This window comes from Aquarana catesbeiana, linkage group LG08 (assembly GCF_042186555.1).
Source record: "Aquarana catesbeiana isolate 2022-GZ linkage group LG08, ASM4218655v1, whole genome shotgun sequence".
In the NCBI taxonomy this organism is placed as follows: domain Eukaryota; kingdom Metazoa; phylum Chordata; class Amphibia; order Anura; family Ranidae; genus Aquarana; species Aquarana catesbeiana.
Window position 1 is genome coordinate 235881990 of NC_133331.1, and position 23025 is coordinate 235905014.

Below are 23025 nucleotides of genomic sequence, written 5' to 3' on the forward strand. Positions count from 1 at the left end.
TGATGAGTTAAGGCTCTGTTTATGTTTTTAATCCAGTTCCTCTATTTCTATTATTAGCTGGGATTTCCTTTGTTCCTTTCTTTTTTTTAATCTTGAGCCGTGCTTGATGAACGTCCCTCTTAATACGCACTTTAATGTTTACCATTGCATGGGAATTGATGTTTCATCATTCGGGTGAATTTCTAAAAATTCCCTTATTGTTTTGCGTATATCCTCTACACACTCTTTATCTTCTAACAAGTTATCATTTAATCCCCAATTTCCCTTTATTTTTGCTCATTCTTTTACTTTAATATCCAAATATATTGGGGCATGGTCTGACCATAAAAACCCCCCTATATCTGATGATGGAGTCATCATCATTCCAGAGTGGTTAATAAAAAAATAGTCTATCCTGTGATAGGAGTAATGTATGTTAGAATAATATGAATAATTCTTTTCCAATTGATGTTGGGCCCTCCAAATATCCACCAGATGGTACTTGCACTTGGATGATGAATTGGTTGTATTTAATTAGGAGGGACCTTTTTTTTTTTTCGTTTTTCTTTTTGTTGTGTGGGTATGGAATAATAATTTATAATATGAAATAATAAGCACAGAGGAGGTAATATTTATGCTCCTTGCACTTGGATATTGAATTGGATGTATTTAATTAAGAGGGATTTTTTGGAATAGTTACTTATAATATGAAATAATAAGCACAGAGGAGTTAATATTTATGTTTCTTGCACTTGGATACTGAACTGGATGTATTTAATTAGGAGGGATTAATAAACATATTTCTTTTTTTTTTTTAAATAATAAGTTATAATATGAAACAACAAGCACAGTTAATATTGCACTTTTGAAATGGTTGAAATGGGATTGAATTGGATGTACTAAATAGGAGGGATAGTTAATATTTTTTTTTTCTTTTTTTTTTTTTTTTTTGGGGAGGAAGGTCCCACATTAAACAAGGATTCCCCCCCACCCCACCCCCCTCCATTTCCACAGTTTGGGGAAATCCTTGATCCTGTTATATAGAGACAGGAAAGAAAAGGGGAGGGAAAGGAAAAAGAGAGAAAAGAGGGAAATAGAGAGATAAAGAAAATAAAGGTGTAAGAGGTGAAAAGGAAGAAGGAAGATAGCACGTAAAAGCAAAAAACTAGCATTTAAAATGCGGCAAGAGGCTGACGATCGGGCGACAATTTTCGGTCATCAGACTCAAAATCCCCCATAGTAGGGAACTTACTTTAGATAGTAAGACAGACTTTTTTTTTAAGTCAAATAGACATAGGGTAGATTGATTGTGTGGGGAGTGTGTGTGTGTGGGTTTTTTTTTTTTTCTTCTTTGTGAATGGGTGAGATCAAGTTTTGTTCCTTCAATGCAAGGGGCCTTAACTCTCCTAATAAGAGAAACCACATTTTACATTTATTTAATAAACAAAAAATAGATATTATACTGTTTTAGGAGACACATTTTCGTTCAAATCACATTCCGAAATTAAATAATCGAAATTATAATAACTGGGTACACGATACATTTTCCTATACTAAATCAAGAGGGGTATCTATTGCTTTCCATATTAATGTACCCCATCAAATAACACAAAAATATATGGGTAAGGATGGCAGATCTTTGGTTATAAAAGTAGAGATATACGGGAAAGTTTTTACAATCATTAATCTTTATTTACCAAATTATGATCAAATAAAAATGGGGATGAGAGCCTTAAACAGTATAATGGAGAAAGCGGAAGGTACAGTAAATATGGGCGGGGACTTTAATTTTACTATGGATATAAAAATGGATACAACTAATTCCCACGCTCACAGAAATAATAATCAAATAGAGGAATTTAAAGGACTATTAGCGAAGTACCATCTGGTGGATATTTGGAGGGTTGTCACACTTTGAATGACAATTGCGTGGTCATGCTACACTGTACCATATGAAATTTGTATCATTTTTTTCCACACAAATAGAGCTTTCTTTTGGAGGTATTTAATCACCACTGGGTTTTTATTTTTTGCTAAACAAGTGAAAAAAGATCAAAAATTAAAAAAAACAAAAACGTTTTTCATAGTTTATAAAATTTTGCAAACAGGTAATTTTTCTCCTTCACTAATGTGCGCTGATGAGGCTGCACTGATAAGTGGCACTGGTTGGCAGCACTGTTAGGTGACACTGATGAGGAGGCACTGATTAGCACTGATAGGCAGCACTGGTGGGCACTATAATTCAATAGCCCATATACAGCCAACAATAACCAATAATGGGTGTCAGCCCCAATTCGTGTATAGCATGGTCCACAAAGGGAAGGGGAAATGGTGAGGAGCACTGGGGCTTTTTGACACTCATGCCCCGTACACATGAGCGGATTTTCCGTCGGAAAAAACTTGGATGGTTTTTCCGACGGAATTCCGCTCAAGCTTGCCTTGCATACACACAGTCACACAAAAGTTCTCTGAACTTTCGACCGTCAAGAACGCGGTGACGTACAACACTACGACGAGCCGAGAAAATTAAGTTCAATGCTTCCGAGCATGCGTCAAATTTTTTCCGAGCATGCGTAGGAATTTTGCGTGTCGGAATTTGTACAGACGATCACATTTTCGGATAGGAACTTTTCCCAACCGAAAAATTGAGAACATGCTCTCAATCTTTTGCTGGCTGGAATTCAGCCAGCAAAAGACCAATGTAGCATACACACGATTGCATTTTCCGACCAAAAGCTCTCATCGGTCTTTTGCTGGCCGAATTTCCGATAAATAGTCATACACAGTAATAAAAGTATAAAACAAATATTGAAAAAGTTAAAATGTCACCTCTATCAGAGTAGAGGGCATCACTGAGCATTAAAAATACAAATAACACTAAAGTGGAAGTCCAGTCAAAAATGAAAATGTTTCTATTAATTATATGTAAAATAACTTTATCTTTGAAATTATTAATTTTCTGTATAGCCGATTGCCAAGCTTAGAAAGTCTAATCAAGGCCAGACAATCAGCTTCTTCCGGGACAACATTATTTCCCTTTATCTGAATTCTGCCTCTCATTTCCTGAAAACGTTGTCCTTTTAGCCTACACAGGCATGCCTACGGGGAGGGGGAGGGGAGAGAGAGTGAGAGACTTTGTTATGCCCCGTACACATGATCGGAAATGCCGCCAGCAAAACTCCGATGAGAGCTTTTGGTCAGAAATTGCGACCGTGTGTATGCTCCATCGGACTTTTACTGGCGGAATTCCCGCCAGCAAAAGATTGAGAGCAGGTTCTCTATTCTTCGGTCGGAAAAAGTTCCTATCCGAAAATGCGTTCGTCTGTATGCAATTCGGACGCGCAAAAAATCACGCATGCTCAAAACTAGCGTTCGTAATGGAGATAGCACATTCGTCACGCTGTTTTGTTCTTTATAATGCTAGAATAATGAATTTGTTTTGCTACTGATATTCACACAGAGTTCTGACAAACTTATTTCTTTATTATCTCTCGTGATTTCCTGAATAATCTTTTTTGTTTTTAAAGCCAGATCTCCATAAAAATGTTTAGAATTATTTTTAATAGTCATCTTTTTTATTTTTTTAATCAAGATCTCCTGTTTTTTTGATTATTTTTAAATTATTTTCTAGTGATCTCCATAATTTATTTTTTTTGTCTGTGTCAAGTTTTCACAACAACATTATTATCTTGTATTTTTAAAGCTCAAGGAGGTTGGTTGGTGTCCCTTGTTAATTTGACATTGTATTTTTGAAATGTACCTGCCTACTCACAAACAAACTGTCCTATTTGAAGAAAAACACATAGGCAAGTATTTTCAGATAAAAAAAATCTCCATTTATTCTGGCTCATAACAAAATAAAGAGGAAGGCAACGCTGGAGAAACTGCTTGAATTTGCGAAGCCTTTGTACCCAAGGGCACACATCAACTCTTTGTAAAAAAAAACATGGTAGCCTGAGAAGTCCATAATAGGGGGCACAATCTGGTCCAGGACTTCCAGAGATCAGGAACAGCAGCAGATGACATATATGTCCCCAGGCTGTGGTACTACACAGCCTGCGTCTTCTGTCAGACCAGACTGAACCCAGGCCATCACTTTCATGTCTTCCTCGCAGCCTTCCCTCCAGGCTTCCCTGCAGCCTTCCTTGGAGGCTGTGGCTCTGGAGGTGGACTTGTGGCAGGAGGAGGAGGGTGGGTGAACGCACATAAGTGCATGTTTTCACTCATTTGGCCCCTCAACCCCTTCTGAAGGGTCTGAAAAATAATATTCTCACACATGAGGCGTTGGCCCTCCTATATTTGCTGCAATTTTGCAGCTACATAGCAGCCATAGGCCTCTTCAGCATCGGGGGGTGGTTTCAGGGCCACATTAGCTTCCTTAATGAGGCCCAGTGCTGCCTCCTCCAGGTTACTCCCTTTCCTGGCCCTTTTTGTTGTAAGGCAGAGGGGAGGCATCTGGGATTGGGTGAGGCTACTGGGCCTGGCCACCTCCTGGCTGACACTTACCCCCGCCTCCTCCTGTCTGCCACATTCCAGAGCCTCATCCTGACTGAGGTCTTCCTGTGTATGAATAAGGGACATAGTTTTAGTTTTTGGTTCATCAATTACACACAATTTTCAGCTCATGACTGTTGCAAATTGAATGTTAATAAATAGAAAAGACTATCATTCTGAGCCCAGCATTTTTCATTCTTGCCACAATCATTTTGGGCCCCTACTGTTTATTGATATGTAAAACACTTTTTGTTAAATCATTCATTTGTTATCAATAATAACATCTAGTTAACAACAATAATTTCAGACAATAAATATGTGAAAAAAATGCATTTTTAAAACAGCTTACTTAATCCTTTTTTTGAGTACATCACGGGACACAGAGCTCCATAATAATGACTATCTGGGTTATATGCTACCTTTAGGTGATTGGACAATGGCAACCAATAGTAAGAAGGTTCCTCCCATACAACCCCTCCCACACGGAAAGTACCTTAGTTTTGTAGCAAGCAATGAAGATCCCAGAAAAGAAGGGAGGAACCTCTGTGTCCCGTGATGTACTCCAAGAAAAGGATTTTACAGGTAAGCTGTTTTAAAAATCCATTTTTCTTTATCGTACATCACGGGACACAGAGCACCATAATAATGACTATCTGGGTTATATGCTACCTTTAGGTGATTGGACACTGGCAACCAATAGTCAGAAGGTTCCTCCCATATAACCCCTCCTAAAGCAATGCATTAGAGGGGAGGGAACACGGTATACTTAGACCCCATCCAGGCCCAGGACTTATAAAGCTGCTTGCAGCATGCTGCGGCTAAAAACACCCTTTGAGATCTAACATCCACCTGGTAAAACCTGGTGAACGTATGAACCGAAGACCAAGCGGCCATTTTGCAAACCTGAACCACAGACACCTGTTGGCGCACTGCCCATGACGCACTAACTCCTCTAGTGGAGTGAGATTTCAGATACCGAGGTGGAACCTTGTGTTTCAACCCATAAGCCTGGATAATGACCTGACGAATCCACTTAGAGATAGTTGAACTAGTCGCTGCCTGTCCCTTTTTAGGACCCTCCGGCAGGACAAAAAGGGAGTAAGTTTTTTGAAAAGGAGCTGACATCCTTAAGTAAACCTTGATCGCTCTCACCACATCCAGTGAGTGAAGCGACCTTTCTTCCCTAGACTTAGGGTTTGGAAAAAAGGAAGGTAAAATGATATCCTGATTCAAATGAAAACTGGAAACCACTTTAGGCAAAAAATCCAGACGGGGGCACATGACCACCTTGTCCTGATGTAAAAATAAAAAAGATTCTTCACAAGAAAGGGCATCCAACTCTGACACCCTTCCTTCTGGCTGAGGTTATGGCCACCAAAAAGACCAATTTCCTAGTCACTAGGATAAAAGGAATATGCTTAATGGGTTCAAAAGGTTGACTCTGCTGATAGCACCAAGTTCAGGTCCCAGGGGCATAAGGGTGGCTTAACCTCCGGCCTTAAGTGCATTACCCCTTTGACGAAGGTTCGCACTAAAGAATGAGATGCAATTGGTCTCTGGAAAAAAAACGATAAGGCCGAAGTCTGTCCTTTAATGGTCCCCAAGGATAGGTTTAAATCAATTCCTGCTTGAAGAAAGGCAAGGATCCTCCCAATCGTATACCTGCGAGGGTGCCATCTTCTCCTCTCACACCAGGAAATGTATGAATTCCAGACCCTATGGTAAATACTTCTAGAAACTGGTTTCCTAGCATTTATCAGAGTAGACAAGATTGAACCTCTAATGCCACGGTCCTTCAGTACTCTGGTCTCAATAGCCATGCCATCAAATTTAGCGACCGTAAAGAAGGATGGAATATGGGATCTTGGGATAACAGGTCTGGACGGTATGAGAGGTACAATGAGTCCCCCACCGCCATCCTCACAATCTCTGTGTACCAGGACCTCCTGGGCCAATCTGAGGCCCCCAGGATCACTGGTTTCTGTTCTTTCTGTATCCTGCGTAGCAGGTGCGGCAGAATCCGGATCGAAGGAAAAGCATAGATTAGGGAATACTGATCCCAGGGAACCACCAATGCGTCCATCCTGACAGCAAGTGGATCCTTGGTCCTGGATACAAACCTGACCAGCTTGGCATGGAATCTGGATGCCAGAAGATCCACATCTAGGACCCCCCAGTGCTGGCAGATTTGAAGAAAAACATCGGGATGAAGGGTTTTTTTTTTGACTGGATAGTCCTCGTTATAATACGGCACCTCATCCCAATGAGATTGGTAACAACGGTAAAGGAGAGGTAAGGGGATTATCACGGTGCCAAACAATTATTGGAATACATAGATTTAAAATTTTTTATGTTTTATTAACAAATAATTAAAAAAGGTATACAAAAATTATACATATCACGGGTGTGAACAGACAAAGAATAGGAATTATAAAAAGCCAACTGTACAGCAATATTACAAAACCCAGCCTGTGGCGTGGTGGCAGGTCTTGTAAGCAGGTATTTGAAGTCCTACATGTTTCGCCTAAAATGGCTTCCTCAGGGACAGTTGGTTATACCTGTATTAGTATCTTGAATTCTACAATAACAGTCACAGTCAGAAAAGAAATAACAATATAATGACACCGGATAGTAGAACTACAAATGAAAGTAAGTGTATATTGTAAGGCTATCAGATATGGTCATAGATCACCCCACATAGAAAGATTGCTGGAGCGAATGACCCTTCCAAACAACATCCCCCGAGAGACACCTCTCCACCCAGCAGATACCCCAAAAGGGCCCTCAACACATTCGATGGTACAATACCTACCAGTGGGTCCCAGGGGGCGGGCGTGAAAAATCCCAGGGCGAATTTAAGGTCTCAATGCACAATAGGTGGCTGCAGGGGGCGGAAAAGAGGACCTGGCAAATAAAGGGAAAGTTTGATGTGAATTATATGGTTTTGGTAAACTCCAGAAGTAGTCTGGGTATACGAACCAAAAAAGAATCGGGCTAACATAGTATCAGCAATACTCACAGTATATGCAACTATCAGGGGAAAAGTCAGGGCACCCAGTATGCTGGCTTAAATATCTACGGGGATGGCAGGTGAACAATAACTGAGACGTGGGGAAGAAAAAATGGAAAGGGGTAAGAGTATAAAAAAAGGGATATTAATAAAGCCACAATAGAAATTAAAAGGGTATATTATAGTAACAATGAATAGAGGTTCAATGGAATGTAGTATCGTTAGAAATGCTATAATAAAAAGTATCGTTAGAAATGCTATAGTATATACAAGGAAATAAACGAACTTACCCATAGATCCAATAATACTGTTGGAATAATATGGGCTATAGAGGTTCAGTTAGTAAGGATGATATGAAAGGCTCAAAGAGGCTGCGCTGTAAGGGAAATATGAGATAGATCTGAGTATAGAAGGCATGGGCTGTGAAGAAGCCAACACAAGTAGGTAGCAAAGGGATTTTGAGCTTACCATGGTATATAACAGCACAAACGTGGGTGCCCTGGAAACACCAACAGCGGAATGGCCGGAGAAGCCGGCCTCTTATGCCCCCCACACACGTGCGGCGTCTAACGTCACCAGACGTGTGAGCGGACAAGTAGCGCCACTGCACATGCGCCCGACAGTAACTCCGTAGGCCTACAAGGTCCAGGGAGCTTTGCAGGAGAGTCTGATGCTGTGCGGATGGTGAACGAAGCGGAATGTTCAATAGGTTCAATAGCCGATCAGAGCGGCAGCGCTGCCACAGTCTACCAGAAGCTGTCATGATGATCAAAGGATCATCTAAATGGCAGTGGCTGAGGGCGGGCAGGTACTGACAGTAGGCAGCACCGCCCTTGGGTGTCCATACAGCCAAAGTAGCCAGAGAGGCCACGATTCGCCACAACGGGGACCAGCCAAGCCCACCACCCCAACACCAAATGGGGATAAGTGCGGGGGGCTATGGAAAGGGGAACTACAAGGCGGCAGAGGAGAAACCAAGGGGAGGGGGGAAAAAAAGGGCCAGCCGCGAAGATCCAGCAAAGTGGGGAGAAGAACCAGAAATGCACTAGGGACAAATGACCACGAGTCACCCACACACCAATTGGGGGAACAGGGGCCAAGTCCCTATGGTAGTCCCGCAGTAGGCCAAGTCTGACAGCCATACAACAATAACAGATGTAAATTGTTATAGACTTGGAAAACATAACATAAATGCATTTGAGGTAGTCCATATACACAGTTAACAATAACCATAATTATGTAGATATTGGCAAATGTAAGAGGTGGTGCATAGATGGAGTTTTAGTTTTGATTAGGAAAAGATTGGTCCAGGGATCCATGGTGTAACTTCAAAGTGGGGGGGACGAATGAGAGAAGGGAGAGAAATAAGTGGGTAGCAAATGTCTCATAGAGAGTGATTAAAGGAAAAGATTTCAAGCTAATGTACTCATTTAACCCTGGAAATTTGGTAGCCTCCAGGGTGTGTATCCACTTGGTCTCAAGTTGGAGTAACTTTTGGTCGATATCGCCACCCCTGGCATGTAAAGGAACATGCTCAAGGGCAGTGAATCCAATGACCTGAGGATTAAAGTTATGTTCTAGTGTCACATGTCTGTTAATAGAGGTGGATGTGGTACATTTATAGAGTGGTTTTATGTGGTCTCTAATAGGTATACAGAACGGGCGTTTAGTTTTTCCAACATAATAGCATCCACAACGGCAGGTGGCTAAGTAGACTACTCTCAGGGTTTGACACGTGATTGTATGTTTGATTTTATGGGTATGTCCATTGGGAAGCGGAGTTTCTCGAGAGTCATAAATGAATTTGCATACGTCACAATTTGCCAAAGGCAGTTAAGGTAGACGCAGATTTAGGAGAATGATGGCTAGTTATTAAACGATCTCTTAGTGACGATGATCATCGATAAGTTATGTCTGGGTAGGATTTAATGTATTTTTTAATAGTGGTATCCGCTGTAAGTAATGGCCAGAATTTATTGAGAATATCTCTTACTTGGTTATGATGTTGGGAAAATTGTGTCTTAAGGCGGACAGGTTGAAAAGTATCCCGATTCTTAGTAGAAAAAATTAGTTTTTTCCTGTCCAGTTTTTTAACCTTGTTAAAGGCACGCTTCAAAAGTGTATGACTGTATCCTCTGTTTTTGAGTCTGTGATACAGGTCATAGGAGGCTGTAAAAAAATCCGTTTCATGTGAGCAATTTCGTTTAATACGAAGATACTGGCTGAAGGGAATGCTGTTTAATAATGGTTTTGGATGTGCACTGCCTGCGTGGAGGATGGTATTTCCGGATGATCCCTGTTAGGTACCTGGTATTTGAGCCCGACTGGTAGAAGGAGACCTCTCTTAAACGCTGGTTCAGGAGCCACTGGAAGTGGGAAAAGTGGTCTCTTGAGCACAGTGGGTAGGAGGGCCTGATGCAGGTTCCTGCGGTAGCAAACACTGGAACTGGGAAGACGTCCCTCCGGGATGGCTGAGCTGTGGATGCAGGTAGGCTGAAGCAGATCAGTAGGCAGACAGGTGGATGATTTGGCAGCAGCAGAGCCTGGAGCTTGGCAGAGCAGGCTGGAAGCAGCGTCACAGGACACAGGCAAAGCAGAGTCAGACAGTCCGTTTGGCAGGAGATCAGGCAAGTATATAGCAGGAGGGATAATCCAAGAATAGTCAGACAGGCAGGAGTTTGGCAACGGGTCACAAGATATAAGCGAGGTCAGGCAGGCTGGGTCGGATTGGAGACAGGAGAATGGTCAGACGGAGCCGAGTCACTAGCAATACAACAACAGGCAGGATACAGGAACTCAGGTGCAGAGCTGCAGACGAACAGCACCTGATGGAAGCATCTGACAGTCTTTTAAAGGGCCCTTGGCGCCCTGGGGGCGCGCGCGCGAACGGGCGCGCGCGGGAGCGCTCTGGCACCCCCTGGTGGAGATTTCAGCAGAACTGCCCTGGGAAGGCCCCTCGTGCACCTGCGCGCACGCATGTTCGCCCGACGGCCACTGATATGCCCCTGACATTGCCCCCTCCCAACGGGCAGCCTCCGGATGCCCAGATAACTTTTCTTTTCAGGATGAGCAGAGAAATAGGCATGGATCAAACGTTTAGCATTACTGTCAGGTTCCCATGAGTTATTTTCCGGACCATACCCCTTCCATTTAATCAAAAACTGTACTTGCCCAGATCTCTTTCTGCAATCAAGGATGGCCTCCACTTCATATTCCCCATTTCCGTCCACCAAGACAGGTTCAGGGACCCTGGTGCCCCTATCAGGAAAGGGATCATCTACAGCAGGCTTCAAAAGCGACACATGAAACACAGGGTGGATTTTAAGTGAGTCAGGTAAACACAGTTCATAGGATACCTCGTTGATTTTCCTTTTCACAGGGAAGGGCCCAATAAATTTAGGAGCAAGCTTTTTGGAAGGACAAGTCAACCTAATATTATTGGTAGACAGCCATACTTTATCACCAAGCTGAAGGTTTAGATCTCCTTTTCTTTTTTGATCGAAGATCCTCTTGCTGTCTTCTTGTGCCTTGGATACTGCTTCCTGTAACATGTGGTTATTATGACTGAGGAACTGCACTGTGTCCTGGACCACTGGAACTGAGGACTCTGGAAGAAAATCTGGTAAAAAAAGATACATGAAAACCATAATTGGCAAAGAAAGGAGATTGACCAGTGGCAGAGTGACTAGCATTATTATAAGCGAATTCCGCTAGGAGCAGCAGGGACACCCAATCATCTTGCACAAAAGATGTGAAACACCTAATGTATTGGTCCAGTGTCTGGTTTGTCCTTTCAGTTTGCCCATTCGTTTGGGGATGGTATGCTGAGGACAGGGCTAGTTCAATTTTCAAGATCTCACATAGGGCTTTCCAGAAGCGTGAAGTAAACTGCACCCCCCTATCGGACACTATATTTGCGGTGACTCCGTGCAGCCTAACAATCTCCTTGATGAACACACGGGCCGTTTCAACAGCAGAAGGTGTTCCCTTTAGGGGCACAAAGTGGGCCATTTTAGACAGCCGGTCAACGACCACAAAGATCGCCGAACATCCTTCAGAGCATGGTAGTTCAACTATAAAGTCCATTGCTATCATCCTCCAGGGTTTATCTGGTATAGGCAACGGTCTCAGTAGTCCCCAAGCTCTGTTCCTGGAAGTTTTATTCTGAATGCAAACAGAACAAGAGTTAACATACTTTCTGCAAAATTCCTTCAGGTTAGGCCACCAGAAAGTGCGTTGCACAAGCTCAAGGCTCTTGCGGACCCCAAAATGTCCTGCAAGTGGGTGGTCATGCAACAATGTCAGCACCTTGACTCAGGCGCTCTCCGGTACGAATATTTTACTTCCTCTCCACAATAATCCATCTCGGGGTGTTAAAGAGGATCCCTGGAGACTTGAAGGTTCTGGTGATGCTTCTCTGATCATGGACAGGAGATCCGTTTGAAAAAGTAGGAAGCTATTTGCCGGCAGGATGGTGTCAGGTACTGAAAGGGCTTTAGGGTTGTCAAACATGCGCGACAGCGCGTCTGGTTTTACGTTTTTAGATCCAGGCCGGTAAGTGATGTGGAAACAGAAACGTGTAAAGAATAGAGCCCATCGGGCCTGTCGGGGTTTCAGTCTCTTAGCAGATCTTAAGTATTCGAGATTCTTGTGGTCAGTATATATTAGCACCAGATGGACTGCGCCCTCTAACAAGTACCTCCATTCTTCTAAAGCTGTCTTGATAGCAAGTAGTTCCCGGTCTCCCACATCTTAATTCCGCTCAGCCGGTGAGAGTTTTCTAGAAAAGAATCCTACGGGGTGCATCAGGTCCTTGTTGCCCTGTCGTTGAGAAATGACAGCACCCACAGCCACTTCGGAAGCATCAACCTCCAGGATAAAAGGTAAGGATGGGTCAGGATGGCTAAGGATCGGAGCTGAAGTGAAACGTCTCTTTAATTCTTCAAAGGCCCCCTGAGCCTCCGGGCTCCAGTGGAAACGAGAGTTCTGCTTGGTTAGCTGCGTGATGGGGAGATAATGGCAGAAAACCCCCTAATGAACTTTCTATAAAAATTTGCAAATCCAATGAAGCGTTGCACGCCCTTCTTGTCCAGAGGAGCTGGCCAATCTAGCACAGCGGACACCTTCTGAGGGTCCATTTTGATGCCGGTTGGGGAGATCACTAACCCCAGAAACTGAATCTCCTCTTGTTCAAATTCGCACTTCTCCGCTTTAGCATACAGTCCGTGCAAACGAAGATGGTCCAGGACCCTACGGACATGTTCCCTATGTTGATTGAGTGAACTGGAGAAGATTAAGATGTCATCCAAGTAGACGATTACAAAGATGTCCAGGAAATCTCTGAACACATCGTTGACCGGATGCTGGAAAGTGGCAGGAGCATTGCATAGGCCGAAGGGCATGACCAGATACTCATAGTGTCCGAAACGGGTCCGGAAAGCCGTCTTCCATTCATCTCCGGCCCGAATGCGGACCAGATTGTAGGCCCCTCTCAGATCCAGCTTGGTGAAGATGATGGCAGACCTCAACTTCTGGAACAGTTCAGGTATCAGAGGCAACGGGTAGCGGTTCTTGACCGTAACCTTGTTTAACTCCCGATAGTCCACACATGGATGAAGAGTCTGATCTTTTTTGGAGACAAAAAATATTCCGGCACCAGCTGGGGAAGTAGAAGGTCGAATAAAGCCCTTTTCGAGGTTTTCATTTATGTATATCTTAAGTGTCTCTTGTTCTTTTTCAGACAGCGGGAAGATGCGCCCGAAAGGAATCTCAGCCCCAGGGAGCAGCTCAATTGGGCAATCATAGGGACGATGGGGTGGCAGGGAGTCCGCTCCCTTCTTGCTGAACACATCCGCATATTCCCGATAGGCCTCTGGTATGGTTTGAAGCAGGTCTTGGTCAATGTCCATACAAAGTAAAGTAGCAGCAGGCTTAGAGGGTTCAGGTAAGCAATGTTTTTGGCAGTAGGGTGACCGAAACTTGATTTCACCCATAGACCAGTTAACGTGAGGGTTATGGGCCTGGAGCCAGGGCATGCCCAAAATGATCAGAAATAATGGAGATGAGATAACGTCCAGAGTTAGGATCTCTTTGTGTTGAGATAAACAGGTGGCAGACAGAGGAAGGGTTTCTTGAGAGACTTGTCCTGATTTTATGTGGGACCCATCGGCCAGAAAAACTGAGAGTCTGTGTGTCTTGTCTTTTAGGGGAAGATTTTGTTGAGTAGCGAAAGCAGAGTCAATAAAGCAGCTACATGCCCCGGAATCAATAATGGGGTTGACCTGGTTGTTCCTCCCTGGAGCTGTAATGAGAGAGGGAGAGCAAGTTGAGTTGCATTGGCGGTTAAGGCAGATAAACTGGCCGGAGTAGAAGGAAAACACTTACGAGTCTTGACTGGACAGTTGTTCACGCGGTGGCCCGCCCCACCACGGTAGAGACAGAGGTTTAGTTGGCGTCTGCGCGCCCGTTCTTCTGGGGGCAAAGTGAAGCGCATAAGTCCCAGTTGCATTGGCTCGGGAGCATCAGGTGTTTGGGTGGCCGGACTTGGGCAGGCAGGAGGTAGATACCGGGAGGCAGGAACCGGAACTTTTGCAGTCATCCACATAGGGCGCGTTTGCTGGGAAGAGCGTTCAGACCGGCGCTCATGAAGGCGTCGGTCAATCTGGATGGTAAGAGCGATGAGTTCTTCAAGGGTATCGTGCATCCCTACCCGGGCAAGCTCGTCCTTTAGACTCTCAGATAACCCCATGCGGAACTGATGACGTAAAGCTGCGTTGTTCCATTGAGTGTCTGCGCTCCAGCGTCGGAAGTCTGTAACATAGTCCTCGGCCGGCCTGTGGCCTTGCTGGATCGCGAACAAAGCTGCCTCAGCGGTGGTAGTCCGCTGAGGGTCCTCATACAACTGGGCCATGGCTTCGAAAAAGGGGGACAAAGACTGGATCTGTACAGAGTTGGTTTCAAGCAGGCGGTGGGCCCAGGTCTGGGGTTCCCCTTGAAGAAGGGATATAACAAATCCCACTTTAGTAGCCTCCAAGGAAAAAGTCCGTGGCTGCAGGGCGAAGTAAAGTTGACAGGCGCTGCGGAAGGCCAGAAACTTGGTTCGGTCACCAGAAAACCTCTCAGGGATGGGGACCCTTGGTTCAGGTGGGACCATGACCACAGAGGGTGGTGCAGCAGCCTTGCTGGAGCAGCTGCGGAGGCAGGGGCCACACCTCCAGGACCACTAAAGTTCAGCACTTGACCCTCCAGTCTGTTGTAGCTGTCTTGTAAAGTCTTTACTGCCTGGGTGAGTGCCGCTAGGTGCGTACAGATCTCCTTGATGGGAGAGGTCTCTCCTGCGGACTCAGTCATGGCTGTTCGTACTGTTAGGTACCTGGTAGTTGAGCCCGACTAGTAGAAGGAGACCTCTCTTAAACGCTGGTTCAGGAGCCGCTGGAAGTGGGAACAGTGGTCTCTTGAGCACAGTGGGTAGGAGGGCCTGATGCAGGTTCCTGCGGTAGCAAACACTGGAACTGGGAAGACGTCCCTCAGGGATGGCTGAGCTGCGGATGCAGGTAGGCTGAAGCAGATCAGTAGGCAGACAGGTGGATGATTTGGCAGCAGCAGAACGTGGAGCTTGGCAGAGCAAGCTGGAAGCAGCGTCACAGGACACAGGCAAAGCAGAGTCAGACAGTCCGTTTGGCAGGAGATCAGGCAAGTATATAGCAGGAGGGATAATCCAAGAATAGTCAGACAGGCAGGAGTTTGGCAACGGGTCACAAGATATAAGCGAGGTCAGGCAGGCCAGGTCGGATTGGAGACAGGAGAATGGTCAGAAGGAGACGGGTCACTAGCAATACAACAACAGGCAGGATACAGGAACTCAGGTGCAGAGCTGCAGACGAACAGCACCTGATGGAAGCATCTGACAGTCTTTTAAAGGGCCCTTGGCGCCAAACAGCGCTAGCGCGAACGGGCGCGCACGCGCGAACGCACGAACGGGCATGCGCGGGAGCGCTCCGGCGACCCCTGGTGGAGATTTCAGCAGAACTGCCCTGGGAAGGCCCCTCGTGCACCTGCGCGCACGCATGTTCGCCCGACAGCCACTGATATGCCCCTGACAATCCCTTTTGATAAAGTGCTGAAAAGAGCTTTCCATTGGAGTCCAAATGGATCTCCAAGTCCAAGAATGTAATTTTGGTTTGACTGCATTCCATGGTGAATTTCAAATTATAAGTGTTGATAGCCAAAAAGTCAACAAATTGGGACAATTGTTCCCGAGTGCCAGACCAAAAGAAAAGCACATCATCTATATATCTGTGCCAGGATACTACATGGCACAGAAGATGAGTTAAATCAGGGTTAGCAAACAATTCCCTTTCCCACCCCCCCCCAGGTACAGGTTGGCGTAAGATGGGGTACATTTGGTGCCCATAGCCACACCCTGTACCTGGAGGAAGTGGGAAGAGCCAAACATAAAATGATTTCATGTTAGAATGAACCGTAAGAGATTGGTGACAAATTGACCATATGCTTCAAATTTAGGACCTCTTTCTTGTAATAGTTTAGTAACCACCTCAATGCCTTTATTGTGGGGAATGGCATTATAAAGGCTCTCTACGTCAAGAGCAACCAACCAAACATTATGAGGCAGATGCAGATCTTTGAGGATACAAAGAAGATGTCCGGGATGAAGGGACCACTCCCCCGGTAACAATTGCTGGCGACTTAGGTAGTCTGCCCGCCAATTGTCCACACATGGAATAAAGACCGCTGAAAGAAATGGCACATGCCTCTCTGCTCAAGTTAATATATGATTTACCTCCTTTTGGGCCACCTGGCTCCAGGTGCCTCCTTGGTGGTTGATGTATGCCACCACCGTGGAGTTGTCGGACTGCACTCGGACAGGAAGACCCCGCAATCTGGATGTCCAGAATAGGAGAGCCAAGCGAGCTGCCCGAATCTCCAGCAGATTGATGGGCAAGGTCTTTTCTGCTTGGGACCATATTCCCTGGATGGATGCCTCTTCCAGGACTGCCCCCCAGCCGAGACAACTGGCGTCCATAGTTACCACCTTCCAGGTTACAGGCGGAAAGGATTTTCCGCCCCTCAAGTTGCTGGTCTTTGACCACTAAGAGAGGTCCCGTTGTACCTGTGGTGATAGAGACTTGGAACGATCCAAGGCTTGAACAGTCTTTTCCCAGGCCTCCAGAATATTTTTCTGGAACAACCTGGAGTGAAACTGCGCATAGGCAATTGCGCTGAAAGATGACACCATCTTGCCCAGTAACCTCATGCACAGTCGAATCGAAGGCCTCTCTACTCCTTTGACTTTTTGGACCAGCTCCACTATGGAGTTCTTTAAGGAAGGTAAAAATAACTTTTCTGGAGTGGTGTCCAGGATCAGGCCCAGATGTATCAAGACCTGAGCCAGATGGAGGGCCGATTTGTCCACATTCAGAATCCAGCCTAGAAACCTCAGAAAACGAACCGTTTTTGTAACGTTTTCGACTAGGATGGAGCAAGATTGGTCCTTTAACAGAAGATCGTCCAGATATCCTACCACTGAGAACTTTTGGGACCTTAGGAATGCCAATACCGGGGTCAGAATATTTGTGAAGACCCGAGGGGCCGTAGCTAGACCAAATGGCAATGCCACAAATTGGAAATGACGCCCCTCTACTGCGAAACGCAGAAATCTTTGATGGTGGACCAAAGATCGGTACATGCAGGTACGCGTTCTTGATGTCTATGGATGCTAAGTAATCCTCTTTTCTCAGGGATGAGATTACCGAACGGACCGACTCCATAAGGAAGGACCGGATGTTTAGAAAGCAGTTGAGGGACTTGAGGTCCAGAATGGGCCTTACCTCCCTGTTTGGCTTCAGCACTGTGAAAAGGTTTGAGTAAAACCCCTTAAATCTTTCTTTGTGCAGAACCTTGACAATTACCTCTTGCTTTTCCAGATGGTCTAAAGCCAGGAACAGGCATTTCTTTTTCTCTGGATCTGACGGAATTCTGGATACCAGAAACCGAGTTGGGGGACATTCCTGGAACTCTATTTTGTAACCCTGTGTTACAGTGGAAATGACCCACCTGTCCTGAACCAGTTTCCCCTAAGCATCTGAAAACAGCCGAAGTCTGCCCCCCACCCGTAAGAGTGGGGGCGCCCCTTCACAAGGTAGACTTGGAATTGGACTTGGCTGGCTTTTGGGTCCAGGGTCTTTTTTGACCCTGAGGTTTTTTAAAACTAGGCGGCCGAGGCCGTCGATACCGCTTGGGAGAAGAAGTGCTTGGCCCTGGAGCATTGGGAATCTTGAAGGAAGGCTGCTTATTCCTCCTTTTAACAGGAAGCAAGGAGCTCTTTCCTCCTGAGATCTTTTGGATATATTTATCCAGAGCCTCTCCAAATAGGCATTCTCCATGAAAAGGAAAAGCCCTGAGCAGCCTTTTGCATGGCATCTTGGCAGACCAGTTCTTTAACCACAAGACTCTGCGCATATGAATTGAAAGTAGCGCAAAACGAGACATCTGCTGGATCGAATCCTTTAATGCATCTACAGCAAAACATAAAGCGCGAGGAAGTTCCAACAATTCATCGGTAGATTCCTCATGAAAAGGTAGGTTCCTAATCAACCTTATAAAACGGTCCTTCAGGGACTGGCAAATACCGATAGCCGCAACTGCCGGCTGTACTGCTAACCCAGCTACCGCAAAGGAAGCCTTTAGTAAGGATTCCAGTTTTTTATCTTAAACACCTGGGCATTATCCACTGGACAGGTTAGGCCTTTATTCACTGAAGAAATGGCAGCATCAACCAAAGGTGTATCCCACTTATTCCTGAATTTTTCCTCCATAGCATATAAAAAGGAAAACCTTTTCAGAGGCAAGTATATCCTGTCAGGGTGGTCCCAGTCAGTGTAAATCACCTGCTCCAATAATGGATGCAAAGGGAACGCCTGGGAACCTTGCTGAGGTCGCAAGGATCCTAAAGTAGAACAGGAGAGTCCAGGCTCCTGCATCGGGAGTAACTTAAACCCAGCTCTTACCATTTCAGCTAGAGACTGGATAAACAATTTTTGGGATTGGAAGGCCGAAATTGGTTCCTTAGAACCAGAATCCTCCGCCGAGGAATCTTCAGCCTCTCCTTCCTCTTTATCCTTTACGGCCACTTCTTCCAAATCCTCTGCCCACTCTGGATCCAGATCACATGGACCCATCTGGCTAAGAAAGTCCTGGCGCTCAAGTGACTCTCCAATGGGGCCAGGCTCAGGAGAGGGAGCTCTATGACGCTTCTTCACTCCCTGTGTTACTGTGGCAATCATACATACTATTTTGCCCTCAAGGCCAGCTAGGGCTGATGCTAAGTCATCCTTAGTAACATAAGCCGATTGGTAGTGGCCACTACACCTGACAAATGCAATGGCTCAGCCAGGCCAGATGCCGCAGGTCTTTCAGGGGAGACTGAGGCTGCAGCAACCTGAGGTAGATCTCTTGTATTTGAAGGAGGCACTTTAACCCCTGGACTTGCCCTGCTCCCCGTACCTCGTCTTCTGGAAGACATTGCTTACAACAGTTGAGGAATAAAAGTACTCCCTCTGAGCTATAGGCTGAAATCCAGTGTATAGCAGCTATCACAACCTTGTGCAAAGACCCTTCAAACTTGTTGCAACTGTCCAACTCACATGCCCCAGACCTCTGTGTCCCAACTGCGTGCTCCAGGAGTCCTGGCTCTTATGAGCCCATTAACTGATGCCGTCAACCAGCATCGCCGCATACGGGCGCGTACATACCCACGTGAGCCACAGTATGCACGCCCGGGAACCCCCGCGGCGCATGCGCATGCCCACGATGCACGCAGAACACGCAGCGCACAGGCATGCCACAATGCACGCGGCGCATGTGCCGCATGCCTGCGGCGCACGCAGCTCCCGCGCATGCCCGCGGCAAAACGCACGCAGCACACATGCACGCCGGCGGGGCACACGCGGGAAACACTTCTGTAACCTCAGACACAGTGGGACACAAGGGACATGCAAATTAGGACCTACAAATATGATATAGAGGGAACAACAACAGTTTTTGGTGTGGACCTGTAAGGCACCCTTCTGGTTCCCTTGGGCAAGTAATAGACCAGGATTACCATTAACAAGGTTCCAGCGCCATAAAGGACACATTACAGGCAAAACCTCGTTCTTGAACCGAGGCTCGAGTACCATCCACTTTAGCTTTCTTGCCATCCGAATGAATCCGATTATAACATCCTCACTGGGACATCATTTTAGAATTTGTTTTGTTTTTGTTTCAACAGCCATGACCATCACCTTCAAGACACTGGCAAAAAACGAAGGTACATCCCGTGTGGGAGGGGTTATATGGGAGGAACCTTCTTACTATTGGTTACCAGTGTCCAATCACCTAAAGGTAGCATATAACCCAGATAGTCATTATTATGGTGCGCTGTGTCCTGTGATGTATGATAAAGAAAATACTATACATGGCTCCAGCTGGGCTCCTCAACTTCTTTCAGGATGGAAAGCCCAGGTTGGTCCTCGGAAGCCTCAGCTGGGGTTGAGGGAAGGGTTGAGGGAAGGCTGGGTGGAAGTGTAGAAAGTGATTCCCTGGCTTCAATCTGGTCTTCCAGAAACCACATCCTGTTGTAGTACCACAGACTGGGTACATGCACATCCTTTGCTGCTGTTTCTGATTTCATGGAAGCCTGGACCTTATTAAGCTCCTTCCTATATGTGCTTCTCAAGCTACCAGTTTTCTTATCCACAAACTCAATGTCTGCATCGGGGACCTGTGTCTTCACAATTTGCAGCAGTTTATCCAGCGATGCCTTCCTAGCTGGTTTATTTCTATATAAGGGGTTTTTAACCACCCACAAATTTCTCATATCCCTGTATCTGTCTATGAACTGGCCCATGAATTCTTGAAGTCTTTGAATTGTTTCATATTTTCTGCAAGACAAAACACAAGACAAAAACACTAATATCAGGCTAAACTCTCCTAATCTTATCCCAATATAGGTCTCAATCTCGAATCAGTATAGGCCACTGATGTCCCAAGGTAAAATGTTACGTTCGTTAGAACGTTCGGCACCTCCGGTCCTCCTTGCTACGCACACAGAACGTAGGTACGACACACGCGTGTTAGCTTTATATACACTGTGCATGCGTGAAACTCCGCCCGCCCCTGACGTTCTTTCTAGAATATTCCCTGCCCCTTCTCTTTCATCGCAGTGGAAGAGGAACATGGCGGAGACACAGCAGGTGCGTAATAGCAGTAACGAGGAAGAAAGCCCGGAGCCAGAAACGTCACGATCCTGCAGGAGATTTAAGGCCTCAAATATGGCCTTTGTGGAGATCTTGAAGAGGGCCGAATATGATGGGAAGTATGGACCTTACCTAAACCCAAATGTGAGAAACGCCAAGATCATGTCTAAAGTTGTGAAGAGTCTGCACAGGAATTTTGAGGTACGACGATCCAAGGAGCAACTGAGGAAACGCTGATCAGACTTGAAATTGAGGGAGCAGGATCAGTACAGAAGGATCAAGAAAGTGCTTCTAAAAAGTAAGTAGTTGTCATGTGTTCCTATTATTATTATTACTTGCATGCTACTCCATGTGCTTTTCTTTACTGTTGTACAGTTTTAAATGGCTACTTTCATGTTCGTAGGCACAATAATCGGTCGCAGTAAACATTGTTTGTTTGTCAACTAAATACAATGTTTTTGGCAAATACAGGGTTAACTACATTTGGTCATGCTAATTTGTATTAATAGAAGTTCAGGACATTGTTGTCTAGATGTGTTTTAACCTAGAAAGAATTTCAAACTTGATTCAGTGTAATGTAAGGAGAGGACACTCAGCAGCTGTTTACACATCTGGACTCAGGAGCACTAATGTGAGACACCAGAACGAACTTTTTAGGGTGTCTCACACAGGTACTCCAGTGGGTACTCAGGGTGTCTCCATGTGTGAAACTTGTCCAAAAAAGGTAAGTATTCCAGCTTTGGTAAGGGAAAAAATCATGTCTTCAGCTTGGAACTCTGCCAAGACAGACAGTTGTACCCCACTTCCAAGCAATGTTTCATATTCCTATTTCTGGCCTCAAATATCTGTGTGCTAAGTATACCTTTTGTTTCATTATCATAGGGGAGAAAAGACTCGGGACGTTTGAGGACACCAGGAACCCCCCACCTCCTGAAGAAGGAGAACAGAGGACACTACAACCAGAGGATGTGGAGGGAGAGGTGGTTGAAATTGTCACAACAGGTGAGTGTCTGAGACCACAGATTCAGGTAATAGATGTATGCCTGCATATTTGTAATACATGGTGTGTATTTTTTTCTTTTAGGTGATGTGCATGTTGTGGAAGAACAATCTCCTCATTTCACCAGTGACAGTGTACAAAGGCTAATCCAGGACATAATGTTTTGTAGTCGGGATTTAGATATCATAAAGCAAAAAACAAATGAGGTTGAACAAAAACTGAAGAACATGATTGATGTACTAGGAAGAATCTGAATAACAAAATGACACCATTTTATATTTTTTGGACCAATTTTTATATATTTTTGTCACATTTTAAAAGCCAAATTTTGAAGATGCACACAGTGGGGATCATTTACTATAGAGCTGCGGCGCAAATTAGTGCTAATTGCCGCCAATTAGCGCTAATAGCAGTAAAATACGAGAAAATACTCCCAAAATCGAATTTACTATAATTCCCTGAAACCAAATAGTGCCCAAACCCTTACTCTGCTAAAACCTGGAGTAGTGCAAATGGAAATAATGTTTAGAGCATGATATAATTGCCTAAATGGTACTGAAATATGTGGTATATTATCTAAAGATAATCTGCTTTTAAACTGTGTGAAAAAGTGATTTCTATACTGAAATATCTTTAAAAGTCTGAGAAGTGAAAAATTCCCCGTTTTGGACAACTAGGTGCCAACACAACTGAGCATGCTCAGACCTGAAAATAACTCTCATTTTAACTCAAGTGTCTTTTTTACCGGGCGCTATAGTAAATACCAAAATGAGAGCTAATTAGAGAGCATTTTTTTAAAGTGAAAATCTGCTCTATTCTAGTCCAAATCAAGTTTCAGCCATTGATTCTAATGGAACAATTCTAACTTTCACAAAAAAACCTTTTAATTTCGAGATGAAATGTATCTTTCTCTGAAATAAATTTTCCTTTGCAACATCGTTGCTTCTACTTAAAATATTTTGTTTTTAAAGCGGGGGTTCACCCACACCGCCAAAAAAAAAATATTAAAAGCCAGCAGCTACAAATACTGCAGCTGCTGACTTTTAATACATGGCCACTTACCTGTCCCAAGGTCCAGCAATGTCGGCAGGCGACGCCGAGAACCCGCTCGGTTCTCGGCAGCTGCCGCCGCCATCCTGGGTGAGGGAATCAGGAAGTGAAGCGTTGCGGCTTCACTTCCCGGTTCCCTACTGCGCATGCGCGAGTCACGCTGCGCGTCCCAAGTGGTCCCCGCTCTCTCCTGCGAGCTGTGTGTTTCCCAGGAGACAGCGCGGTGGGGACAGGAA